The 14,134-nt window shown below is 44.5% G+C and overlaps 1 protein-coding gene across 4 annotated transcripts in view; it reads left to right on the forward strand.

Moving 5' to 3' along the window:
* LOC116044494 (POU domain, class 3, transcription factor 3-B) overlaps positions 1-14,134 on the forward strand; it is a 173,781-nt gene that overhangs the window by 33,148 nt on the left and 126,499 nt on the right. The window contains exons 4-5 of one of the 4 annotated variants that reach the window (XR_004896617.1): positions 12,733-12,814; positions 12,973-13,080. The exons of the other annotated variants lie outside the window; for them this stretch is intronic. The gene's annotated coding sequence lies outside the window, so the exon portion shown is untranslated. Of the gene's footprint in view, positions 1-12,732; positions 12,815-12,972; positions 13,081-14,134 lie in introns of those variants that run through there. 4 annotated transcript variants of the gene reach the window in all.

Below are 14,134 nucleotides of genomic sequence, written 5' to 3' on the forward strand. Positions count from 1 at the left end.
GGTTGTAGATGCTGTTTTTCCTGCAAATCAACACATCCATGCTTGGGCTATATATTATATGTATTTGGCTATATGATCAAGTCCTGTAAGATTGTGTTGCTTTCCTTCTCTATTTTCCTGTTTGTTGTTTTAGTAAATTTCTTAAAAGTTTTTTTTTTTTACTGTTAAACTACTAAGTGCACCCACTGAGGGGTTTTCCACTCTTCACCTTTAGTTTCCTCCAGGCCGAGCATAGGGGGCGCTGCACACACTGCATTGCACCTGGGAGACAGGCACAGAGGGGCGCCTATCTGTCATCAGCTCTCTGCCTTGCCATTGAGTGCTCACTCACTGTGTGTGTGTGTGTATGTGTGTGTGACACACTCTCCATCCTGTCCTCCTCGACTCTCTCCTCTCTCTCCCCCCTGACCCCAGCGCCGTCTTCTCTGTCTCATCCTTTATGCATACTGACAGCGAGCCCCACTGCATAACATTCCCTCATTACCGCCCAGGACTCAGAAACCCAAACGAAGCAGGGAGAGGAGGGGGGGAGGAAAGTGGGAGGGGTGGGGTTTGGGTGGTGGGGAGGGAGCAATATAGAGAGGTGGAGGAAGAGAGGAGAAGTGCCAATGATGACATTCGTTTTGGCTAATATTAATCTGATTCATTTGGCACGCCAGGAAGCATCACTTTAACTGTTTCTGTGCTGCTGCGCTGCTCCTTCGTACGCACTGATGCCTGTGTGTCTCTCCATATATTTGTGTGTGGGTAGGAAAGAGGGCACACATGCAACACAAAATTAAACAATACACCTTGAGATAGAAAGCAGATGCAGACAAACCGAAAAGATGCACTCTTCGAGCCATGTGTTGAACAAAATAGGCACACGCCATATTTGAAGCATCCCCAAAAATGCATAACACACCCATATACACACTACATAGCCACGTGTTGCAGTATACACACTTAATGCATACACACAAATAACACTCACACAATAACTACATTTATTATGTTGTTAATGCTAATACATGATTACATGCACACACAAATTGATGCATCTTGCACACATGTCACTTAGTCTCCTGTGTGTGTGTGTGTTTGTGTGTGTGTGTGTGTGTGTGTGTGTGTGTGTGTGTGTGTGTGTGTGTGTGAGTGAAACACTGATACATAAATCCCTACAGTATACACACAGAGCACAGATATACACATCAGCTGGTGCAGAGTGCGCAGGCAGCTTGTGTTGGCTGTAAACAGCAGTGCAGGCAGTATGGAGAGCGGCGGCTGTGTGAGCGCCGGGCCGGCCAGCCAATCAACCCCTCGATCTCCTGTCCCTGCCCTTCCATTGATCCCCATTAAAATGCTTAGCAGATGCTTGGCTTGAGAGAGAGACAAGCGTTTTTTTTCTGCTGCTATTTTCATTTGTATGCTCCTTACCGCCAGCCCACAGTCTGGAATAGTCATTTTGCCAACTGGGATACACGCCCACTCTAGACAGTACAGTAGCATCCATTCAGACATAGCAGGATGTGTGCTAAACTAGCAAATGTGTCCATGTCGAATGAAACACCGTCAGGTCGGCCTGCAACAGGTTCGAAAACCTTTTGTGCCAGAGTGACAAATGAATCATCTGGGGTTGAGCAGACAGATGCTCACCTGCGTTGTTTTGTCTCATCAGAAACGTCTGGAATTCTTGTGAAAATGTTTTATTCCATTTTCATACAATTTGGATCTTGTAGCCATCTTTAATATTGGTAATAAGAACATTTTAGTAGCCAGTAGTATTGCTCGGATATCGGAACCTGGGGACATCTTATTTGTCTTTTGAGTCGGAGAAAAGCATTTATGTATTCGTAGTTTTAAAGTTTAAAAGTTTCATCTTTACAAATCATTTCTCAAACTGTCATAAACATCATTAAGAGTTTACAGGCTGACTCCTTGGTTTAATTTTGACCTACTTTTCTTGCTGTATTCTGCTGGCTCGCAGTTGCCCTGTGCAAGTAGGGATTATGACAGAGATTTCTGGTGCACCCACTTTGGATTTTAGCTCCAAATAAAGTGCTTTAGATTATATTGCTAAACCTTTGGCTTGTCTACAACCTTTCTGAGTGATTGTATGACTACTCATGTTTCTCGTCAGGCTTTGTCATAGCAGTGTTGCAATATTCCCAGATCTCAATTTCTTTGGTGCGGAAACAGGGTGTAATAAACCAGAATTCTCCTTTTGAACTACCTTCTCCACAACCAAAATAACGATTCTAACAACTTTGGCTTCTGCTTTTGTGGGGATTTGGTGTTTGAATGGTGAGGCAGGTTGACATAATACGACTGTAAACCATTCCCCCTCTGTCTCTCTCACCCTTGGACACGCTCACACACACTCACGCTATAAACATCTCATTTGTGACATAATCCTGTAAGCAGCGTGTGTGTCTGGAGCATGTGGGGCAAAGTATACCAGGATCAGGACTGGTTTGTTTTGTTTTGCCAGCCAGTCAAAGAAAGCAGCTATTGTGTGTGTGTGTTCATGTATGTGCGTACCCTACTTGCAAACTGTACTGTACGTGTCTGTTTTGTGTGCACTCATGTCATGGGTGAGTGTGTAGGACGTTTTCTTGCACGCATGCATACGTGAGCATCTTTGTTTTTGCGCGTGCGCTCGGACATTGTTTTCTTTTGCTCGCGCACCAGCACGGTAACTGAACCCGCTGTCTTCCTGTTACTGTATCTGTGTGTGGCACTCGCCTCTGAGTACAGGCGGCATACACTAGCAGGCTTTGTCTGCCCGGGGGGCTGACGTACGTCCGTGGAAGAAGCACTCGGCTTAGGGCCGCGGCTATGAAAGAGAGGCTCTGTTCTTGCGGCCTGCCAATCACTCCCCGGCTTGCTGAAAGGGAGGAGAGGATGTCCAGGGCTCCTTAAAATTCTTCAAGCGTGAAGAAAATGCAGATATGCCTTTTTCTATCTGGACCTGTCTTGTCTGATGACAAAGCAGGACACAGCGAACATGGAGAAACCGCACCACTTTAGTTTAGGAAACAGACTGGAAAATGCGTTATAAAGGCTTTGAAGGATCACAGGATGTGAAGGATGGTTGGCCGTCATAAAAACGACCTATGTCACTGACATATTGTCAATACCATCCATCCATCCATCCCTCAAGGGGTGCCAAGAAAGTACAGGGGTTGTGAAACGGTTTACAATATTGGAAACTTCTCCCAAATTATGTGAAGTGCTGGAGAGTTTGACATCTAAAAACTATTGATATTGAACAATGTGTAAAAGGACCAGTATTATTTACAGCTCAAAGATGTATGCATTCACCTGAAGTACCACACATCCAACAGATGAATAATGAAAAATGCAGACCACATACAAATCTCATCAAGAAAAGATAAAACAAGTAGAACAATAAATAAAAAGTCTCGTCTGGTTTGGAACAAAGCAGGAAGTTGACTTAAAAATAATCTTTAAGGCAAATTGAATTAGTTTTTCAATGTACCAAACAAACATTTAATGAATAAAATCACCCTGGAAAGTACTATAATAATTCCTTTTTGAAAAAAACAGTAGTGGTTCTATAAAACATCCTCTGCCTTATCTTAGCAAACACAAAGTAAACACCAGCACCAACATACATGCGAGCACTCGTACACACACTTCCCACTTCTTGCTTCCCCATAACCGTCACGGTGAAGAGACATGTTGACAGCGCTCCATTTAGTCGACAGGAAAACTCTGACAACAGCTGGAACAGTGAGCTGGGAGTTGCAGAAACGCACAGATGATACGATAAGGGGTGAGGAATGCTTGGTGAGGAGTGGGGAGGTGTGAGCGGGGAGGGACAGAAGCTGAATTTGCGATGTCATGCGGCCGATTAGGCAGCTAGTCTATCTCGCCGGCGTCGGGGGGGGCCCTGACGGCAGTTATGCCGTCCCGCCAGCACATCGTATCCATCACCTTCCCTCCTCGCACACACACACATACACACACCTTCTCTGTTCGCGTCAGGATACATCATTCCCTTCTCTGTCACCTGCTTGGACCAGGAGCATGAAAAATGGCTGTAGTGCCGACACCCAAAAATGATTGCTGAAAACAAGAGGAGAGGGAAAGCGGGTTAGGAGGAGGCGGCAGGGAAGGTGAAATTGGAAGAAACTCTCGCCAGATTAGGTGCGGGTTAAGAGAATATTGATCTGTGTGCCGAGGACTGTTGATCTCTCTTAGCAGCACAAGACAAATGGCAGCAAACAGAAAATCGAGCACTTGCCTCCTCTCCAAGGACAGGCTCAGCCTCTCTCTGCCGTTCTCCTTTTATTGCCATTTTTTCCGCCTCAATTCCCCCGATTTGGAGCACTCCTTATAACATCCAACTTCCCATAACATGAGAATGAAATGTTTAAATGGACAGGTATTACCTTTTTCCGCTCAAACGTAGATAAGCTACCAAACTAATGCAACATCTTTGCTTGTACCTGAAGTTCAGTGGGGAATTTTCCTCTCTGCTTGTAATCTGTGTCTCCTCCAGCTCCAGCACACAACCTTGTTACAGAACCAAACACACACTCACACACACCTAAGCTAAATGGTAAGAAGCAGGAGTTTGTGTCAATGTTAGATGCCGCTGAATGATTCTGAAGGTTGCCTCGATAATAAGTCTTTTTCTCCCATTTGGAGTGTACGAGGGGGTCCGCGGAGGCACCGTGCTTGATTGGGGCCACAGCCTTGGCCCGGCACCCAGCCGGGATGTTTGATGATGGGGAGAGAACTCTGGGAGGGGGCTGAGGTTCATCCGCGCCGGCTCAACATCAAACAGCCGGGAGCAAAGGACTCAAGCCCTTGGGGACCCCTCCAGCACGGTTGCCTGGATAGGTAGATACACTCCTAGTCGAATAAGGAGGGAGGGAGGGCTGAGGAGGGAGAGAGAAGGTGGGAAAAAAACAAGAAAAGGAAAAGGGGCTGGGTGTGGGATGCTGAGTTAGAGGAAAAGAGAAAATGATGGAAGTAGAGAGAAGTTACAATGTATCAAATTGTGACGACGGAAAATCCTTTTGGGGTATAGCAACTTAATTTAAGCTCAATTTCTCTTTCTCTCTGCCTCTGTTGATCGTTCTTTCTCACCCTCACCCTTCCTGCCTCTTCCTCTCTGCATCCATCACCATTGTCCCTCTCACTCTTTCACCTTTCAACCCACTTCCTCTCTTGCTCTGACTTCCTCCATCTGTTGGAGGTAGGAGGTAGTTGATGCACTTTTTTTTTACTGTATTGATTTTTTATCAAGTCAACGTATGCAGCTGGTTTCCTTTCTCCAGTCTCTCTCTTTCTCTCTCCTCCCCTGTCTCTCTGGCTCTGAGGTGGGGGATTGATGTTGCACCTTTGCCTGACTGTTCACCCTTCACCAGTCATGTTTCATTACAAGGCCTCAGTCTTCCACCCGTCTGCATGTCTATCTCTCTGTGTGTGATGTTACAAGGTTAACATGGACAGGGCGACCTGGGAATGTGGCAGTTGAAGGGTTAAAATGTATATCAGTCTGATTAGGGCCAGTGCTGGTATTCTGGTATTCAGATCCTTTACTTAAGTCAATTTTACTTAAGTAAAGTGCTAATACCACAGTTTAATCAGAGAATCATGTCAGTTGGACTTGTAGGCCGTTATATTGTTGGGCAGTTTAATTTATGATAAACATGTGCTTTGTGTGCAAAAGTTTTAATTTGTAAAGTAACTAGTAACTAAAGCTGTCGGATGAATGTAGTGGCGTAAAAAGTTCAATACTTCTCTGTGAAATGTAGCGGAGTAGAAGTAGAAAGTGGCATGAAAAGAAAAGACTCAAGTAAAGTTCAAGTACCTCAAATTTGTACTTAAGTACATGTACTTAGTTACATTCCACCACTGATTAGGGGTTTCAGAGGGAAGCTTCATGCGATTGGAACAAATGTGGCAACAGGCATGCACGTGCACACACACACACACACACACACACACACACACACACACACACACACACACACACACACACACACACACACACACACACACACACACACACAGCCAGCTACAACTACAGCTGCAAAGTCTTTCTGTCTGTCTCCATTTGTACTCCATGGCCAAAAGGAGACGTTTCAAAACCATGAGCATGCTGCTACAACAGCCTCGACACTTCAAGGAAGACTATCTGCAATATTTTGGAACCTGGCTGGAGGGATTTAGCTCCCATTCAGCTTTAAGAGCATTAGTTAAAGGCAGCTACTGATGTTGGTCAATAAGGCCTGGCTTGTACTCAACGTTTCAGTTCATCCCAAAGGTGTTGGAAGTGCCTTCCTCAAAATGTTGCCATGAAGTTAAAAGTTAGTCTATTTCCCTTATTTTTAAGTTAAGTCTGAAAAAACAGCCCCAAAACAAAAGTGCCCAAATGCATGTGGACATACTTTTGGCCATCTAGTGTATCACTTTCACATCTCTAATTGCAACTTGAATATTTGTGAGATATATTGGCTAAAGCAAAAAAACGAAGAGAAAAAAAAATCAATGCTGGCAAGGATGTGCTGCAGCTAATACGGTAGCCCACGTAATCAGATGCACCAGGCAGAATGCTCCTCAATTAGCAGAGCAAAACTCTGGAGAATATTTACAGTAATCAATGTACAATTCTCAAGTCAACATTTTTTTTAATTAATTCTCTTCAGCAATTAACTCCAATGAAAAAAACACCCACAAAAAAGACCTCTCTTTGTGACATTAAACTTATTGCCAAAGCGGGCTGTCTCATTACCCTTCTTGGCTGAAACAAACGAGTGTGTTTTTGGTGTGTTGAAAAAAAAAAACGTACACACACTCACACACACTGGCTAACAAAACAACTATTCTCTTGGTGTATACTCACTTACAGTGGATGGTATTTCTAAAATAAAATGGGTCAAGCTCACTAGTTTTCGACTGCAGGGATCGAGTCGCCTACCTCTCCTCCCACCATCCATATGGACTCATGCATATGCATGCTCTCTGGACAGGTACGCCAAAAAATGGGACTTTTTTTTGTTGTTATCCTAGATTCACGGTTTTGTGGCGAAGATTGGTCGCTGCGACAAGCTGTCTTTTGACTCCTTTGAGTGGGTCATGTGCTAATGAATTCAGCAGAGGGAGTCGTGGCGTTCTGCAGGAAACGCACACTATTCTGTAGACGGCGGAACAAATAGAATAGTTCATATCAGTCAGAGGAAAACAATAATCCAGGGCGAGATTTGTCGTCGCCCCGTAAATGATGGTGGCAATTACGCTCACATTGTGAGGCAAGCAAACAGAATTACAGTGAGATTTTCCCTGTGATTGGGGTGTCACCCCCCCATTACTGTTGTGCCTCCTGATTGATCCTCTCCCCCTCTTTCTCTCTCAATCACTCTCCTCTCCCTTCCACTGCCTGTCTTGTTTCATCTTTTTCCTTTGTCTCACTCTCTCCCTCCACCTCTCCTTTTCTCTCCGGCTCATTCGCCGGGCTAATGAATCTAAAGCTGGGGGGAATAGTCCGGCCCCGGTGAGACCTCCAGCCTGCTCGGGCCCTATTTCCTGCTCCACGATGTCTTCAGCTGTCCATCACTCTTCCTCAGGTCTCCGCTAACACGTTCACTACCTTTTTAAATTAGCCACTGTCACCACCAACCATGCCTTGGCGCCACGCGTATCCAGATGTTGCGGGCAGCTTTTTTTCCAAGGCTGCCGCTGTAAATCTTTCCTTTCCAGCGTTGGAAGGCAGGCAGGATGGCCTGGAGGACGGCAGGGCTCACCTCCTCCCATCTGTTTGCTCAGGCAGCATTCGCACGAAAAACACATCCTTTATGTTGTGGGCTCGAGTGGCTCAGTTACACAAAGACACGTTTTCAGCTTTGCATAACAAGATGTATGTACTGTGGGTAAAACCAGTCACCCAGCATTGACATGTCGATGGGGGGGGTGTCGTAGTTAAGATGACACCAGTTGTGATTTCATGTACTATAGTTCTTCACGTAGAACATGGCGATGCAAACCAGACTTGAAAACAGCAGATGTGACAGAAGACTCGATAATGTCTGTTAGAAAAGTGATTCTTAAACTCTCACCATGAGTACAACTTTACTCCAGGTTCTTGTTCCTTGACGGCTTTTCCTTGAGTCCTATGCGTCAACACTGTATTTGGAGCTGCAGCTTTACAAAGTTGCATTGGGGGATTTTAGTTTTTTTGCAGTGAACATAAAGTACCTCCACAATGGATAGCTGTGAGTGTCAAAATACCACAGCATGTTCCAGCCATGCCATTGGGGCTTATCTTTTCGAGATAGGGTAGATCAGCTGGGCAGATCCCACTTGTTCCTGCAACGCTGCCAAATTCTTTGGGATGACGTCACTGCAACATTTCAGTACAGCCGTAAGCACCTTACGTTAGGTAAAAGTTTGTAATTACATTGCGTTTTTCACATGGCTTTCTAAATACGCATGCCAGGACACACAAAAGAGAAGTAAAATCAACTTCCTACCCATGTGTTCTGTTTCATGGTTATTGGATTTCCAAATGGAAATTGCTCAGGGATAAATCCAAAATGGGCCCTGATCGCATTAAATGTCTTATTTAAATAGAAAAGTACTGTTTTAAACCTGGAGTAACTTAAAGAAGCCTGTATGAGCAACATTAAGAGAAGAGGGTTAAAATAAACTGATAACTCATCTGTATCTCCTTTACTTCCCTATCTTTCTTGTCCTCTTTCCTTCTCCCTTCATCCTCACTGTTCCCATTCTCTTCCCTCCTCATGTCTACACTTCCCTTCTCTCTCTCCTCCGAAGCATTTTCCCTCCCCTGCGTCCATTCATCCAATTAAGAAAAGCCCTTCAGTTTTGTGTAATTTAGAACAGAACACAGCGGTTGTGGATGTTATTAGCAGCGGTATCAATCAGTCCGGGGACAGTAAGGAGACATCCCTAATGCCCCGTCACGTAGCTCGGCTCCTGTATTTATGACCAGGGGCCTCTACTGCACGGCTGGCATCACCCAGCCATCAAATGATAAAATAAATCAAAACATAAGTTTTGTCTATTTGCAATTTCCCTTTTGGTTCTCCGAATACGAAACCAGATGTTTCCGGCATCCTAGAGATGCTTTTCATCTGCCCCTTCTTTCCCTTTTCTTTTCCGCCCATCTGTGTCTTTCTGTGTTACTTGCTCTCGTCTTCTGTACCCTCTTTGCCTCCCCTCTGCTTTCAAAATTAATGTAAGCCCAGAAAAAAAAGAAGGGAGGCTTATAAAAAGTGAAATGTCCTCTTTGCCTAAGGAAGTAGTCTGTTTTGCATTGATAGAGAGGCACAGGCAGCCCCTGGCCATCTGAGCCTGAGCCTGTTTTTCCTCTGTGATATCCTGCCGCCACATCTCTGCCTCTCGAGTGCACCTCCAAGTAAAGCGGGCGGGTCAAAGCAATAGCATTCAGCCCCCCCCCCACCACCACCACCACCACCACCACCACCACCACTGCCCCCCCCCCTTTCTCCAATCCTCTAATTGGAGGTGCTCAGGTTAAAGAATAGCCTGGTTATCGCAAAGCCAGCAGAGAAACACAATTCAGCACTATAATTCCGCTGATGAGTGGCTTGCATTTTCAAATATTTAGCGACGCTGTTTACACAAGCTGTGCGTCATTATCTCATTCATGCACATTCAAACGTTGACATGAGTTTATACAGGAGAATTAATTCCAAGTCAACCCCCGAATGGGATTTTTAATAGATTCTGGATATATGTATGGGAATTCATAACTGTCTCTAAAGCGCAGACATTGATACTGTGTTTGTGTAATTCTCTCGGTGCAGTAAGTGTGGTCCCAGTCATCTCCCTTGTATGAAGAGGTTGTCTGTTTTATGCCTCTGGCCTCTGTTCATATTTGACAAACCGTGCGTGCTTTCTGCCAGTCACTTCCAGGCAACCACAGCTACAATAAACACCAGCCATTTTTCCCCCCAGCTCGAGGCCCAGGTTTGATCCCAAGCAGAACCCGAGCCTGCTCACTTCCTCCTGGGGCTTGAAAGAGGGGGCCGAGCCCAAACAAACAGGAACTCCAACATACACGGCAGCTCCCCGTGAGCCCTGCACCTGCATAGTGTTACACTGGACTTAACGGCTCCAGGTTTAGCCGGCCAGGTTTTATGTTTGCGAGCGTGGTGCTGCTGAAATTTGCCGACAAGTAAGCAAAAGTATCCACCGCTGAGGAATACCCCAACCAAAATGATTTGTAGACTACCAATGCAAGGATTTTGTTGGTATTTGAATATTTATTTTAAAGGGAAACTCAAATAACTTTCCCCCGCAGAAAAAAAGCCCTTAATAAAAGTCACTCAGCAGTATTTGTTTAATGTTTAGAGATGGTATCTTGAATGCCACAACACGCATTAGGGAACAGAAAACTGAATGAGCAACCTTGAATTGGTATTATGAAAAAGTCTGTCAATAGTAGAGTCCTTAGTGCCTTATTTGCTTTGTGAATAGATCTTAAAAGTCTTGACATTTACAACCCAGCTACTAAAGGAAACAAGGAAAAAAATGTCTCATGTTTACAGAAATTAAAAGAAATTCCTTCCTTTTCAGGGACAAAAAAGGGACACAAAAAATGTAAGCGCTGACAACTAACAGCATTTTACACCTACTGTTAAATACACAAGTCCAATTATGGTTGTCCTCATTAACATGACGTGATGTTAAACAAGCACTTCCTGTTAACTGCCTCTTATCTTAATTGGTCTAGTCTCAGAGGAGGGTCCGGCTCTGTGCTGACTATGGTGACAGAGTCTGCCTTTTGTCTGGCTTAACCCCGCACAGTCTCATTTTGTTATCGAAAGCACTTCTAAATGTCTAACTTTATCCAAAGTGCCGGTCGTACAAACATCAGGAGGTGTCTCGACAGGAGCTTTGATTTTGAACTACAGAAAAGTCCAATCAGTTACGGAAATATGGACGCTGTGGCACATGTCCTGAAAATCAATGCTCCGCTCCCTGATGGTGTTCAACAATAACTCATTAAATAATGGTAGCGATTCACTGGTTCCAGTAGCAGAAGCCTTTCCCTTCTAAGTCTAAGTACTTATTTTCTCTCAGACGTCCAAGCACTGCCTCCTCTTTGGGGTTCTTGACTAGGACAGAGGGCTGCACTCTTAATAAAACCCAAATGCAATCTCCCTCTAACCCCAATGAGATGCTGGGGCTCCTCAGCTCTTCCATAATGCACTATTCATGCTTTTTATTAATCTCCTTTTCCTCCAGCCGTTTTTCAAATCACTCCTTTTGTTTACTCATGAATATTTTTCTGCCTTAGAGAGAGAGAGAGAGAGAGAGAGAGAGAGAGCGAGCAAAATGAGAGACCATCAGCATGGCGTAGGAATGGTCTGGTGGCACTCTATCCGTGGGTAATTTGTGGCAGGGAAGCCTTGTATTTCATCATGGGATAATCTAACCTTAGAGGTGTTTTACAGACTGCTTCCGAGCCCAAAATAGGTCACTTAAGCAGGCTTAGCAGGCGAGGCCAGCCTGATACAAGGGCCCTGCTCCCCAGGGACACCTAGCCGCGGTAATTGGTGGTTATGGCCCGGGGTTTTTATAGGCAATGAACAAAGTTGGCCATCTAATGTCACATTTAGGACAATGGCGTGTTTTCCGGCCTACATTGGCGATAGCGTGCTCTTATTAACAAGCTCTAATTACAGACCGAGTGAGTGGCTGATACGGAAAACCACTGGCATTTTTTATAGATCATATTAGTTCAACATTGTTCATTTTGGGCAGATGTGCAGCATCCCAGTCTGTGTTGGATGCAAAGCGGTAGTGATCATATTAGGCAGCCTGCAAAAGGTACCCAGCATTAGGCTAATCTGTCACCCATTTCCATTTTTTCAGATCTAACATGAGAGGGAAAGAGTGAGGTTGTGTGCGCAGGGGAGGGGAGGCATAATGAAAAGGGCCTAAATGACAGTGGGTTGACAGTGGGATTGGCTGGTAAATGACTGCGGAGTGGCTCGCCTGCGGTGAGTGGATGGAGGAGGCTCCCAGTAGGCCTGATTAATTCCACTCTCGGCGGCTGCCAGGGGAGAGCCGGGGTTAGCGGCTGCTCGAAGAGGAGCCTATTACCAGTCCGCTGCCGAAACTGATATAATCAGCTACACAGCGACCCAGCCTTCCTGGTGACAAACTTTTCCAGGGCTCGCTCCCCATTCGTTCCACGCGGGGACTTAAATACGACTGTGTGTAGAGAAGGTGGAGTCGGGGTTGAGGTGAGGGAGGGCGTCGGGTCTGGATGAGGGCTACAAAGGATTTTCTTTTTGAGAGATGGTTAGGGGAGCTTTGTAAGAAATCCTCTCTGCTGTTCTGACTCCACTCTCTCTCTGTCTCTCTCTCACTGTGACTGTACCTCCTGTATCTCTTTATCCCTATCTCTCTCCCTCTCTGGCTGATTTCCTGCAGCTTTGATAGCGACAGACCCTCCCCTGTGGCAGCAGCTTTAAGTCTGGTCAGATATGAATATGTCACAGCTCTTAATCCCAGACGCTTCTCTCGCAGCTTCACAAACCGCTGCAAGTATGGCACGTTTTTTATCTGATGTGGGCTCTACAATATGAAGCACCCCCCCTCCCCCTTGGAACATTCTCCTGAACCCTGCTACTTCTGTTTTTGTGGGATTGACCTAGAATGTGAATTGAGTACAGAATAGCATACAATTATCCAAGTGACATACATTCATCTATGTTACAGGTATGTCTCATACTGCGGCTGCAGTTATATCTCTCCAAAGTACATGCCCAGTGAGGATTAAAGGATTACCAATGTGTGAGAGGTGTGTTTGCTTGTATTTTCTGACTATTTTCTGAAAATACAGACTTTCAAAAAACATATTTTCTCAATTTACCTCTACTGGTATCGGTTTTTGAGATATTTCTGCCTCCACCCAAATACAATGAGGGGGTGGATGGAATTGTGTTTGTGTCTTTCTAGGAAAGCCTTATAATCCATGTATCTCACTGTTGCATCGGAACTACTTACTACCAAAGAAATAGTCCCTATGAAAGCTGTTAACTGCAAGGTCATGGATTAGTAGAGCAGTGCTCGTTATCGGATACTTAAAGTTGCTTCATGTATCGTAGCCAGTGGTGGAAGAAGTATTCAGATCCTGTACTTAAGTAAAAGTACTAATACCACAGTCTAAATATACTCTGTTACAAGGAAAAGTCCTGCATTGAAAATGTCACTTAAGTAAAAGTATTTAAGTATCATCAGGAAAATGTACTTAAAGTATTAAAAAGTAAAAGTACTCAATGCAGAAAAATCCTAATCGGCTAACTTTCAGCTGGACTTGTAGGCCGTTATATTGTTTATTGTTTAATTCATAACAAAACATTGTATTTCATAAATTGCATGCGTTTTGTGTGGAATGGAAGCATCAATGAGGCGCGTTGTCGCTTTTCAGTGCGTTTGTGCCTTCATCAGCGTGAGAAGTACAAGGTGTGGCGTGCGAGAGTGTGAACTGGTTGAAATGCGTGTCTCACGGTGAATGTGAGACTTGAGAGCCTTGAGACTTGAGAGAGAAAGTAGCATGAAAAGAAAAGACTGAAGTAAAGTACATGTACCTCAAATTTGTACTTAAGTACAGTACTTGAGTAAATGTACTTAGTTACAATCCACCACTGATCGAAACATAGATATATAGCCAAGACCGCAAACATACTGCTGATGTAGATTGTAGTTTCCCAGTGTAACATCATTTATTTCTTTCCTTTGATACTCACGCCACTGTTCATTTTAGTCATGCATTTTAATGAATAAATAAGTAAAGTATCTTGAAGCTACCGCTGTCATTGTATGTGTTGTTTACAGTTAGCATGGTTATGGGATTTGCTCTTGCGTACAATATCGTGAGGTTAGTAGAAAAGGCCCACGTAATTTTCCTTACGCACATTCACGGTACATCCACAGCACTTGATAATGTTACTGTAGCTATAAAAGCCTGCGTGTTTTCATAGTTTGTCCCAGCTGTTGTGTTGCTGCTTTAGCAGCCGTAACACATGGAAGAAGAACTCTTTGTGCCTCATGTCTGATCACACATGTACAGTATATTGTGTTCTGTGCATACCAAACTAAAACAGTCTGCTGGCTAGAT

This window comes from Sander lucioperca, chromosome 24 (assembly GCF_008315115.2).
Source record: "Sander lucioperca isolate FBNREF2018 chromosome 24, SLUC_FBN_1.2, whole genome shotgun sequence".
Classification (NCBI taxonomy): Eukaryota; Metazoa; Chordata; class Actinopteri; order Perciformes; family Percidae; genus Sander; species Sander lucioperca.